Raw genomic sequence first — 11,747 nt, forward strand, 5'->3', positions numbered from 1 at the left:
TACAGCCCATGTTTCACTGCCATGTAGCATGGTTGTTCGTACGCATGCGTCATACAGTCTGCCTTTTACTCTGAGTGAGAGTCCCTTTGTCGCCAGCAGGGGTAAGAGCTCTCTAAACTTTGCCCAGGCTATTCTTATTCTAGCAGCTACACTTTCAGCGCACCCACCCCCACTACTAACTTGGTCGCCCAGATAGCGGAAGCTATCGACTACCTCTAGTTTTTCACCCTGGAATGAGATAGAAGTTGTTTCCTGTTTGTTTGCAGTCTTTATTGCACCTGAACATCTGCCACAAACAAAAACTAACTTGCTAGTTAACCTGCCTTTGATGTTGCTGCACCTCTTATGTGTCCATAGCTTGCACATAAGAGGTGCAGCAACACAACGCATGGTAATAATAATAATAATAAAAATAATACTCTCTACTATAAACACAAGGCCTGAAATTTGGAGCATGTGTGTGTGTGGGGAGGGGTATGATCTAATCGATTACATCAACCCCAATAAATGAATGATACTTATTTCATTGATCCTGAAACAATGAATGGCAAAATTTGAACTCAGAATGTAAAGGACAAATTAGCACTAAGCATTTTGTCTGGTGTGCTAATGATTCTGCCAGCTTACTATAATAATAATAATAATAAATAAAAACTGCTGATCTACTGTATATAAATAGTAGAATATTTATTTCTTATTGCCCACAGAGGGCTAAACATAGAGGTGACAAACAAGGACAAAGGGATTAAGTCGATTACATCAACCCCAGTAGTTTTCAGGGGAGGGGTTAGTCAATATCATTGATCCCTTGAACTTGACTGATAGTTTATTTTGTTGAACTCAGTGGGGACAAAAGTTGACCCTAACAAGATTTAAACTCAGAATGTAAAGAGCTGGAAGAAATACTACAAAGCAATTTTTCCACAATGCTTTTATGATTCTCAAGCATTTTATTTGACACAATTATTCTGTCAAATTATTGCCCTAATAATTAAAATAATAATTGTTGGACCTAACTGAGATAAGGGCTTGAGGCTTCTAGCGATTTGCTGTCAAACTAAGTAAAATCATGGCCATCCATACGTACAGACATGTCCTTTATGAACCATTCTTTTAGTTGCTTTTATGGCATAGAGGAAAGATTAGGTCTATCTATTCTTTGGCATGCTGGTCCCCACACAACACAAGACAATAGGAAATCTATTTCACATATCTGTCTAAAAGTGTGATTTAAGGTATTTAAGATATATATGCAAATATACCCGAATTTCAGTGTTAGTTTTAATTTAATAGCCATAGTTAAAATATTTAAAATTTCCTCTACGATACAAGGGAGACAACTACAAATTCCAACAAAATTGTTTTTGACGCCATACAATATTTAGGAAAACAAACGCATGTATATATTAGTTTGTGACGTTATATACATCGTAAAGATTTGAGAAATATGTACGTTATTATTAATTAAATCCTTTCAGCAATGTATTTTCAAAATAGTATAAGCATAGGTAAACAAACTCCACTTGCGAAGACCTGTTGAGGCAAGTGAAATCGAAATCGAATTAAATTCGACGACTGGCACCCATGCCAACGTCGTCTCCTTCATTGGACACGAAACTCAGCTTGCGAAGACTTATTGGGGCAAGCGAAATCGTGATGGCACCTGTGCCCAGCGACGCCTTTCTGGCACTTGTGCCCGCGGCATGTGTAAGGACTTTCGAGCGAGATCGTTGCCAGTGCTCCTGGACTGGCTCTTGTGCGGGTGGCACATAAAATACACCATTTCGAGCGTGGCCGTTGCCAGTACCGTCTGACTGGCCTTCTTGCCGGTGGCACGTAAAAGCACCCACTACACTCTCTGAGTGGTTGGCGTTAGGAAGGGCATCCAGCTGTAGAAACTCTGCCAAATCAGATTGGAGCCTGGTGTAGCCATCTGGTTTCACCAGTCCTCAGTCAAATCATCCAACCCATGCTAGCATGGAAAGCGGACGTTAAACGACGACGACGATGATGATGTAATATGTCAACACAGAGCAATTTGTTCAAAGCAAGATTGAATGTGATAAAATGTCATAAAAGTATTTGTACAATTAGGTAATATTTCAGAGCAATAATATGTCTACCTTTATTCTTATACAACTTGAAAGCACAGCAAAATAGAAGGAAAATTAGTTATACATGGTGTCCACAAAGTCTGGGTACATGGGGATTAACACATACTTTAAGAAATTATTATTTCTTATATTTAATTGTTTGTGTTATGATTTGTATACATGCATGTATTTTTATTTAAGTGTGTGTATATGTACCTATAAAGATGTCGACATGGTTTATGCTTTTTTTTTTTTTTTTTTTTTTTTTTTTTTTTTTCGTAAGGAGAGAATTTTGTCTCCACATTTTATTACCTAGGGAGATTAAATACTGACCAGTTTTTCAACCTCGTCAGTCACCCACGCGGGTCTGCGTTTTTAAATATGTGTGTGTATTGTATGTTTATATGTATAAGTATACACCCACACCTTTCTTCACCATTGCTTCTTTTGCTTGTCGTTTCTGTTGAAGTTGTTCTTGTAACTGTTGCCATAGTCCATGTTGTTCATATTTTTATTTTCTTTGATTTCTTTCGTTTTTCTCTTATCTTCCTAGGAAATTTGACGACAAGCTTCTTTCATTTACTTTCTTCGTTTCTTTTAAATATATTCAAGGTACACCACAGGCTTGTGGCCACTTAAATTCATGGGCCTTGGGAAACCGCCCTGGCTGACCCCACCTTTTCTCAGTGGGACTGTATATACATACATCATCATCATCATCGTCTAACGTCCGCTTTCCATGCTAGCATGGGTTGGATTATTTGACTGAGGACTGGTGAACCAGATGGCAACACCAGGTACCAATCTGATTTGGCAGAGTTTCTACGGCTGGATGCCCTTCCTAACGCCAACCACCCAGAGAGTGTAGTGGGTGCTTTTACGTGCCACCGGCACGAAGGCCAGTCAGGAGGTACTGGCAACGGCCACGCTCGAAATGGTGTATTTTATGTGCCACCAGAACCAGTCCAGGAGCCCTGGCAACGATCTCGCTCGAAAATCCTTACACATGTCACAGGCACAAGGTGTGTATGTGTGTGTGTGTTTGCAAATGGACTCTTCCCAACAGAACTATCTTTGAAAAAGCTTTCTCAAAAAGAGAATACTTAAGATTTAACTCTACAACAAATCTTCAAAATTGTGATGTTTGTTTTATATTATAAAGATAGTATTTATATTAGTTCTTAAAATGTTCTAAATGTAAATTGATCCCAAGAAAAATTAATAAGATAAGACTTTTATATAAAGCTCACTTGAAAAAAAAATGTTTTTTTTTTATATATGGGAGATAATCCAAGTTTTTAGTGGGGAGACAACCCCATTGTTTAATTGGGGGGGGGGGATAACTAAAAATTACCATAGCTTTTCCCAACCAAATTTGAGGCCTTGTACCTATAGTAGAAAAGATTATTGTATTAAATGAAGGTAGCAAGCTGGCAGAATAGTTATCACGCTGGGAAAATGCATAGCGGCATTTCTTGCAGGTCTTAACGTTCTAAGTTCAATTGCCACCGAAGTTGATTTTGTCTTTCATCTTTTTGAGGTTGATGAATTAAATGTCAGTTGAACATCAGGGACAATGTAACCGACTAAGCCCGCCCCCAACAAATTTCAGGCCTTGTGCGCATTATAGAAAATATTGTTATATTAAATGCACTGGATCGCAAGGACAATAACAAGGACAAAATGTCTTGTGGTATCCAAGACCCTTTATATATGCATTCATGTCCTACTAGAAGGCAACTTTGGCTCTCAAACTTTTGAGATCAATAAAGTACTTGTTAGTTTATTGGGATGAGAATAAGCTATACTTTCTCTAAAATTGGTGACAGTTTGCCAATGTAAGAAATTATTAGGAAACAGAATTAAGGTAGCAAGCTGGCAGAATCATTAGCATGTGAGGCAAAATGGCATTTTGTCCATCTTTACATTCTGAGTTCAAATTCCGCCATGCTCGACTTTGCCTTTCAACCTTTTGGAGTCGATAAAATAAGTACAAATTGAATACTGGGTCAAGATATTCAATTTATCCCCCTCCTTGAACTTGCTGGCCTAATGCCAAAATTTGAAAGCGTTAAGAAACAGAATAAATGAAGGAAGAGAAGAAATGAAGCCTGGAAAAAGAACAAAGGATACCATCATTCCTTTAACATCCACGTATCCATGCTTGCATGGGTCGGACAGAATTTACCAGGGTAGATTTTCTACAGCCTTTCCTGCTGCCATATTTACCTGTTTCTAAGAATGTAATATTTTCCTGCGGCCAAGCATATTTTTGCAAAATACTGGAAATTAACAACACTGCTAGTTATAACAGTGATACTCATTTACAGCTAACATGCTATATCAAGAGAAAGCAACACACACAAGCGTATACATTTGTGGGCCTAAGCTATAGTAAAAAACACTTGCCCAAGGTGCCCAGCAGTGAGACTGAACCCAAAACGATGTGATTGAGAAGTAAACTTAACCTCACAACTCCACTTGCACTTGTGGATAGCAATGGGAGAATATCAAACAAAATGCTGTGATACTGGTATTTAATAAAATACACATCAATGAACATTTCCTTCCCCTACAATATATATAATATATATACATACACACACACATATACATAAATAAAATCATTATAATTAGCAGCATTCCATCTGTTCTGAGTTCAAATTCAGCTAAGGTTGATTTTATCTTTTATCCTTTTGGGGTTGATGAAATAAGTACCAGTTGGGCAACGAGGTAGGACTGTCCCCCTCCTACAAAATTTCAAGCATCGTGCCAACAGTAGAAAGGATTATTATTGTTATAATTAAAGTGGTGAGCTGACAGAATTGTTGGCACCAAGGACAAAATGCTCGGCGGCATTTCTTCCAGTGCTTTATGATCTGACTTACTGCTGATGTCAACTTTGCCATTCATCCTTTCAGGGTTGATAAAATAAAGTACCGATCAAGTACTGTGAAGTGGGGATCGATGTTATTAACTAATCCACCCCCACCCCCGCCTAAAGTTGCTGACCTTGGGCCAAAATTTGAAACCAAAGGCTAAATTGTTACCATATTGGTCAAAACAGCTAACAGTATTTCTTCTAGCTCGTTATGATCTTAGTTCAAATTCTGCAGGGGTAAACTTTGCTGTTCATAGTTCGAGGTAGGGTGTATTAAAATGAAGTACCAATTTATTACTGGAATCAATGGCACAACCTTTCACCTCAAAATTACTTGCTTTGTGCCAAAATTTGAAAGTAGCAGCCACAACACTACTACTAAAGTGACAAAACCATCAAGAACTGGACTGAACAAATTGCTATACAATAATCCCTTGCCATATTGTGGTTTATTATTTAAGCTTACGTTGATTCCTCTGTGATGTTGTTTTGCATTTATAATAAAATAACTATATACAAATTATGAAAATAAAAAAATATACAGCCTATATATAGGCGCAGGAGTGGCTGTGTGGTTAGTAGCTTGCTTACCAACCACATGGTTCCGGGTTCAGTCCCACTGCGTGACACCATGGGCAAGTGTCATCTACTATAGCCTCGGGCCGACCAAAGCCTTGTGACTGGATTTGGTAGACAGAAACTGAAAGAAGCCCGTCGTATATATATATATATATATATATATGTATGTGTGTATATGTTTGTGTGTCTGTGTTTGTCCCCCCAACATCGCTTGACAACCGATGCTGGTGTCTTTACGTCCCCGTAACTTAGCGGTTCGGCAAAAGAGACCGATAGAATAAGTATTGGGCTTCCAAAGAATAAGTCCTGGGGTCGATTTGCTCGACTAAAGGTGGTGCTCCAGCATGGCTGCAGTCAAATGACTGAAACAAGTAAAAGAGTACTGTTTCTACTTCGTGGATTTTCACTTATCACAGTGGGGTTTGGAACCTGCTAGAGTCGAGGAATTACTGTATTTGTTCTTGTTCATCCTACCAGTTTAAAATTCATGGATATTACAGTTATTTAGAAAACATCAAAATTGCTGGAATCCCACAGAAAACCATGAAATACATAATTTCATTTGAAATTCTAAATTTTCTTAAATGTCTGATTGTCAAGATGGTGTTAAGTTCACGTAAGTAGTATTGAAGATGCATTCTTAACCCATTACCTCCCATAATTCTATTAACTGGAATTTTCGTTATGAAACTTTGATTTCTAGCATAAAACAGCCTTAGAAACGTGCTGGAATGATCAAAATAACATTTTAAATAGAAATAAGTGCGATATTGGGTGAAAAATTAGCAAACCTCATTTGAATATCAGAGCAATATACTTAGTAGATATAGCAAAAAGGTTAGATATGTGTAAATATTGACAGAGAATTACGAAATTTGTAATTTTTAAGTGATTTCATATGAGATCACTGGTAGGTAATGGATTAAGAGAAAACATCTATGAAATCTAGATTCTTTATTGTACACTTAACATCACTTTCACACGAGAATTTGTTATTTTTATCTTTACATCAAAATGTAAACAATCTAAATAAGGAATAAAAACAAAAACAATAGCTATCATATTCCCTTATAGTACTGCTATTGTGCAATTACATTTGGTAAAGCTTTATCAAATTTCAAAACTTCATCCTTATTTTCATATAAGTACATACAGCTTAACTTTAACTCTCAATCCCAGTGAATGAAGTAGAGCAGTTTCCATACTGACCTCCTAAATATATCAGTGTGTGTGTGTCATGCTCTTTTAGTGGTTTGTCATTTTGACTGTGGCCATGCTGGATCACCACCTTAAAGGGTGTTAGTCGAAGAAGAAACTGACACCAGGACTTATGCTTTGTAAGCCTAGTATTTGTTCTATTGGTTTCCTTTGCTGAACTGCTAAGTTATGGGGATGTAAACATACCAGCATCGGTTGTCAAGCGATGGCCGGGGGAGGGGGGCAAACACAGACACACATATGTATCCTATTATAAATTTGAGCAATGTTCCTGTCGAAGCAAAAAATTTCACTCTATGGCAGGAGCGAACCCACCTACCACAGAGAATAAACATACAATTTTGTTTGTAAACGAGCAAACACAAAAAATCCGCCAAAGGCAAGTGAAAATGTCGCAATGCTGAACAAAAACCTGCTGAAAAAAATACACAACAAATTATTGCTCAGCTGAGCAACAAAACCGACTTACTTTGGCGAGTTCTTCAAATGTTCTTTGTTTTCATTAATTGGACGGAGAACAGCTGACCCACATCCACCTCTGTTCACGGAAGCAAGCTTCTTACCACACACAAATATTGCAAACTAGCAGAATTGTTAGCACACTGGGGAAAATGCTTAGCAACATTTCGTCCATCTTTATGCATTGAGTTCAAATTCCAATAAAGTCAACTCTGCATTTCATTCTTTCAGGGCAGACAAAAACTAAGTACCAGTTGAATACTGGGATTGATGCAATTGACTTACCCTGCCCACCCTCTAAATTGCTGGCCTTGTACCAAAATTTGAAACCAATACACACACACACACACACACAGGGTGTCCATAAATTATCTTTATAATTTGAAAAATTCTGAGGAAGTGAAAAATAAGGAGGATAACTCAGCAGAGTTTATTGGCAACCAAACAATTTTGTTTGAAACATCAGAACACTTCTTCTAAGTGAACTCTAATGGTTGCATACAACACATCTAGAGAATACAGTAAAATAAACTGTGGAAGTTGTGAAAATAATTTATGAACACCTTGTATAGATATCTCATAGGTTTCATTTTTAATATCCACTTTTCCATGCTTGCATGGGTCAGATGGAAGTTGTTGGAGACAGATTTTTAATGGCCAGCTGTCTTCCTGTTGTTAGCCTTCATCTGTTTCCAAATAGAAATTAATATTTCTCCACAGCCAGAAAAGTTTTTGTGGAAGACTGGAAACAAAAACACTGGTTGTAAGACAGTGACACTCAGAACTATTGTTTGATGACAGACACACACACATCTTTTGTTTGTTTCAGTCATTTGACTGTGGCCATGAAGAGGTATCACCCTGTAGGGTTTAGTGGAACAAATTGACCCCATAATTAGGTTTTGATTTTTAAAGCTTGTTTATTATTCTATTGGTTTCTTTTACCAAACTGCTGAATTACGGGGATATAAACAAACCAACACTGTTCGTCAAACATTGGTGGGGATCAGGAGCAAACAAAATCTTGCACACACATACATATAGCTATACAATGGGCTCCTCTCCATCTATCAAATACATTCACAAGGCTTTGGTTTGCCAAGGGCTAGATACTTGCCTAGTGTTTCCTTGTGATTGAAGAAAACTGTATGCATGTGTTTTAGCTTGAATACATACACGTAAGTATTGCAATTTACAATATTAATTACTTGAGAAATGTTTAAGTTTATTTTTGACTTCACTCCAAAGTTTATCAGTCAACTGTTTAGCAAATTCATCCTATGGTCAAGAAACCCTTTGTTTAAACTGTTACATATGGTGACTTATGTAGTAGAATAATGATATTGATTGTAAAGGAGTCAATAAAATAAATCTCAGACAGGTACAAGGGAGGACGGAATCTACCCTAGTTTTCTTCTACTATATTACAGAGTAAAAAATAAAAAAAAGATATTGATTTGTAACACTGACACACCTGGTTTCACGTAATTGCACCAGTTACAAGAAATAGCTAGATTACCTAACAGTTTAAAAAGAAACTAAGACGAGACTGGAATGCTTGGAACATAGGTCTACCTAGTCAGAAATGAACAAGATCTAAACTGCAACACTTAGTACTTTTTCTATCCAATTTGGGAGCCTCTATGCAGTCAACAGACTTGTTAGAAATAACTGTCAACTTACCTACATATCCGATATATGAACTTGATAGACGAAAGATTTGATAAGACCGTGTATGTATGCGATGTGTGAGTGTGTGTTTACTGATAATAATCCTTTCTACTGTAGGCACAAGGCCTGAAATTTAGGGGACGGGGGCTAGTCGATTACATTGATCCCAGTACTCGACCGGTACTTGTTTTATCGACACCAAAAGGATGAAAGGCAAAATTTAAACTCGAAACGTAAAGTCTGAAGAAATGCTTTTAGGCATTTTGTCTGGCATGCTAACGACTCGACCAGCTCACCATCTATTACTTAGTGATAATAAAGTATTTGAATTAACAGCACTTCTAGTGATGAGCTTTATTTTTTTCATTTCTATTCAATAACGAAAGTATTCAACAACGAAAGTGATACGTTATATGCTTTCGTTTACTTAAAACGACAGTATAAGTCTTAAGCAATAATTCTCTGTGAAAAAGAGACTGCGAGTAACTACTCAAGATGTGTCCAAAAGATAAGAAAACGAAGTTATATTACATTAACAATACACCCTTATCTGTCGCTGATATTACGAAAAAGGCTATTTCTCAAATACTTATATGATACGAGTTTGTTTGACTCATTTACCTTATCCTGATATCAATTCATGTAAATATTCCACTGAAATTAAATACAGTTCTTTGGAACCAATCAGTAACAAAGATACACACAATTTACAAATATTTGCAAAACATTACTGCAAATTCCTGGGTTGTCTTTTAGATAACTCACACACTATTATCAATAGTTACAATTTCTAAAACCATTGTGCATAATTAATTCACAATAACAATTAAACTTAACAGTAATAAAAAATTCAAAAAACATATTCACCAGATCTCGTAATGTAAATAAAGCACTCCTCCAATGCAGACCGGTTCAAACGTTTGGCGCCACAACTACCTTAATAACTTTCTGAACACTAAAGAGTTTCGTGGGACAGGAAGTTGATCCAGCTCTAATGTCCTTTCTAAAGTGTTTTAGTTCTAATTGCTTTGTGTTCTAGTATCTATGGAAAAGAAATCGGTGGCGGAATTTTTTAACGAAGTATTAATACTATCAGTTAAGAGCGAGATGATGACCTACATATTTAAGTCAGTCTATTGGCTTGTATATTTTAATTAAAGTATTTCTTTTGGAATAAAATAATGCTACGTAGCAGAATGTGATTATATTCCAATTTTTTATTTGAATGTAAAAGTTATCTCCCCATAGTATTAATAAAATGAAAGTGAAGTTATATTTTAGGGTTGTAAAAGTTATCTCCCCGTCGACACACTTTCGATAATGATGTTGGTCTTGCATAACGGATTTAATTCAAGTCGTTAATAGCATGTATCAACATATTGTTTATAACATTTCGTCGATAACTTCTGTTGATCAATTTATTTTTTCCCTTTTTTCTCGTTTAGAAATTTAATAATTTTCAGTATTCCTACAGATGTGTGCATCCCCCTCCACGAATTTGTTTCCTCATAACTTCCAGAAAAATGGATATTTTTAAATGAAATTTTCTACAAATATGCTTCAGATGGTGTAGATTCCGATTATATCAGAAATTGTTGTGAAAAAAAACAAAAAAACATTCCTTAGGGTAGGAAGAGGACTTTCGAAAAATTCACATCTGTAGGCTTTGTTTTCAGGAAAATGGGTATTTTGTAACGAAATTTCTTTCAAATACCTCTCAGAGTGTGTAAATTACGATTACATCGGAATTTGATATGAAATATAAAACAGTGAGAACATACATTCTAACACACATCACAATTTTTTTCGAAATTTCAAGTTTCATCTGTTTGAAATGAAATTTTGATATAGAAGTGGAAAATAAAGTTGTTTTTTCTCTTTCTTTTTTTCTATTAGAGTAGCTAACTACTACGGACTGAAATAAATATAATATATGTATAAGGTAAATTAACTGAATGTTATTTATCTCTGTAATAAAAATTAGTTAGATATCAGTTACAATTTATAAAATTACTAGATTGACTTCATTCTAAGAAGCTACATCTCGCTGCAGGTTGCTAAACTTTACTGTGGAAGGCTGGTTTCCTTGTAAGTAACTGGACTGTGCTGCATATTGCTAGAGCTTGCTGCACTGTAATTATCAGCACAGAAGCCAGATTTAGCATATTCCACAATAAATATATTTAGTTCAACACTCTTAAGTCATACATGGGAAAATACCAATATTCTTAAAAAGTTACTAGTTGTACCAGTGAGAAAAAAAATGTTAAAAATTAAAGTAAATACATGTTGTAGCCCTGTTTTTAGTATGACTCATTCAATACAGCTGAAGACTAATTCAGTAAGCCTGTATAAGTTTATTGAGCTGTGTAAAATTAGAAACTCATGCTCCATGCTTTTCATATTTTTTCTGATTCCGTTTAAACATTCAATAAGATGTTCAAGTACTTGGCCATGATGCAGCCATCATATATTTTTGTACATTAGCAAACCGTTGTAAATGATTTAACTTTTTAAAAGTAAATAATAATGTCATTTATGTGAAGCCCTGGCAACAGGCAAATTGATTTTGTCATGACTTTATTACATCATTGAAATTCTTACAGCTTGCTTTTATATACAGTGCTTTCTTGTGTATAAGCTTCTGTAAATTGCACTGAAGATCTTCCTTAACTATTGGCAACTAATGAGCCAAATTGTAGCCTGACAAAAAACAGCACTATGTAATTAACAGGACATGTGGCACAGCCATCATCATAACCAAGAAATAATACAAGAAATAATATATGAACACTGCCAATATTTTGTATATTTCAGAAGATACTTTTAAAGGGAGTTCAATAAGT

The 11,747-nt window shown here is 35.9% G+C and overlaps 1 protein-coding gene across 1 annotated transcript in view; it reads right to left on the reverse strand.

Annotated features, from left to right (window-relative positions):
- LOC106871882 (oxidized purine nucleoside triphosphate hydrolase) overlaps positions 1–10,123 on the reverse strand; it is a 16,564-nt gene extending 6,441 nt beyond the window's left edge. The window contains exon 1 of the mRNA XM_014918635.2: positions 9,769–10,123. The gene's annotated coding sequence lies outside the window, so the exon portion shown is untranslated. The remainder of the gene's footprint in view (positions 1–9,768) is intronic.
- Positions 10,124–11,747: the final 1,624 nt, after the last annotated feature.

The sequence above is a fragment of the Octopus bimaculoides genome, chromosome 1 (assembly GCF_001194135.2).
Source record: "Octopus bimaculoides isolate UCB-OBI-ISO-001 chromosome 1, ASM119413v2, whole genome shotgun sequence".
NCBI classification, from domain to species: Eukaryota; Metazoa; Mollusca; class Cephalopoda; order Octopoda; family Octopodidae; genus Octopus; species Octopus bimaculoides.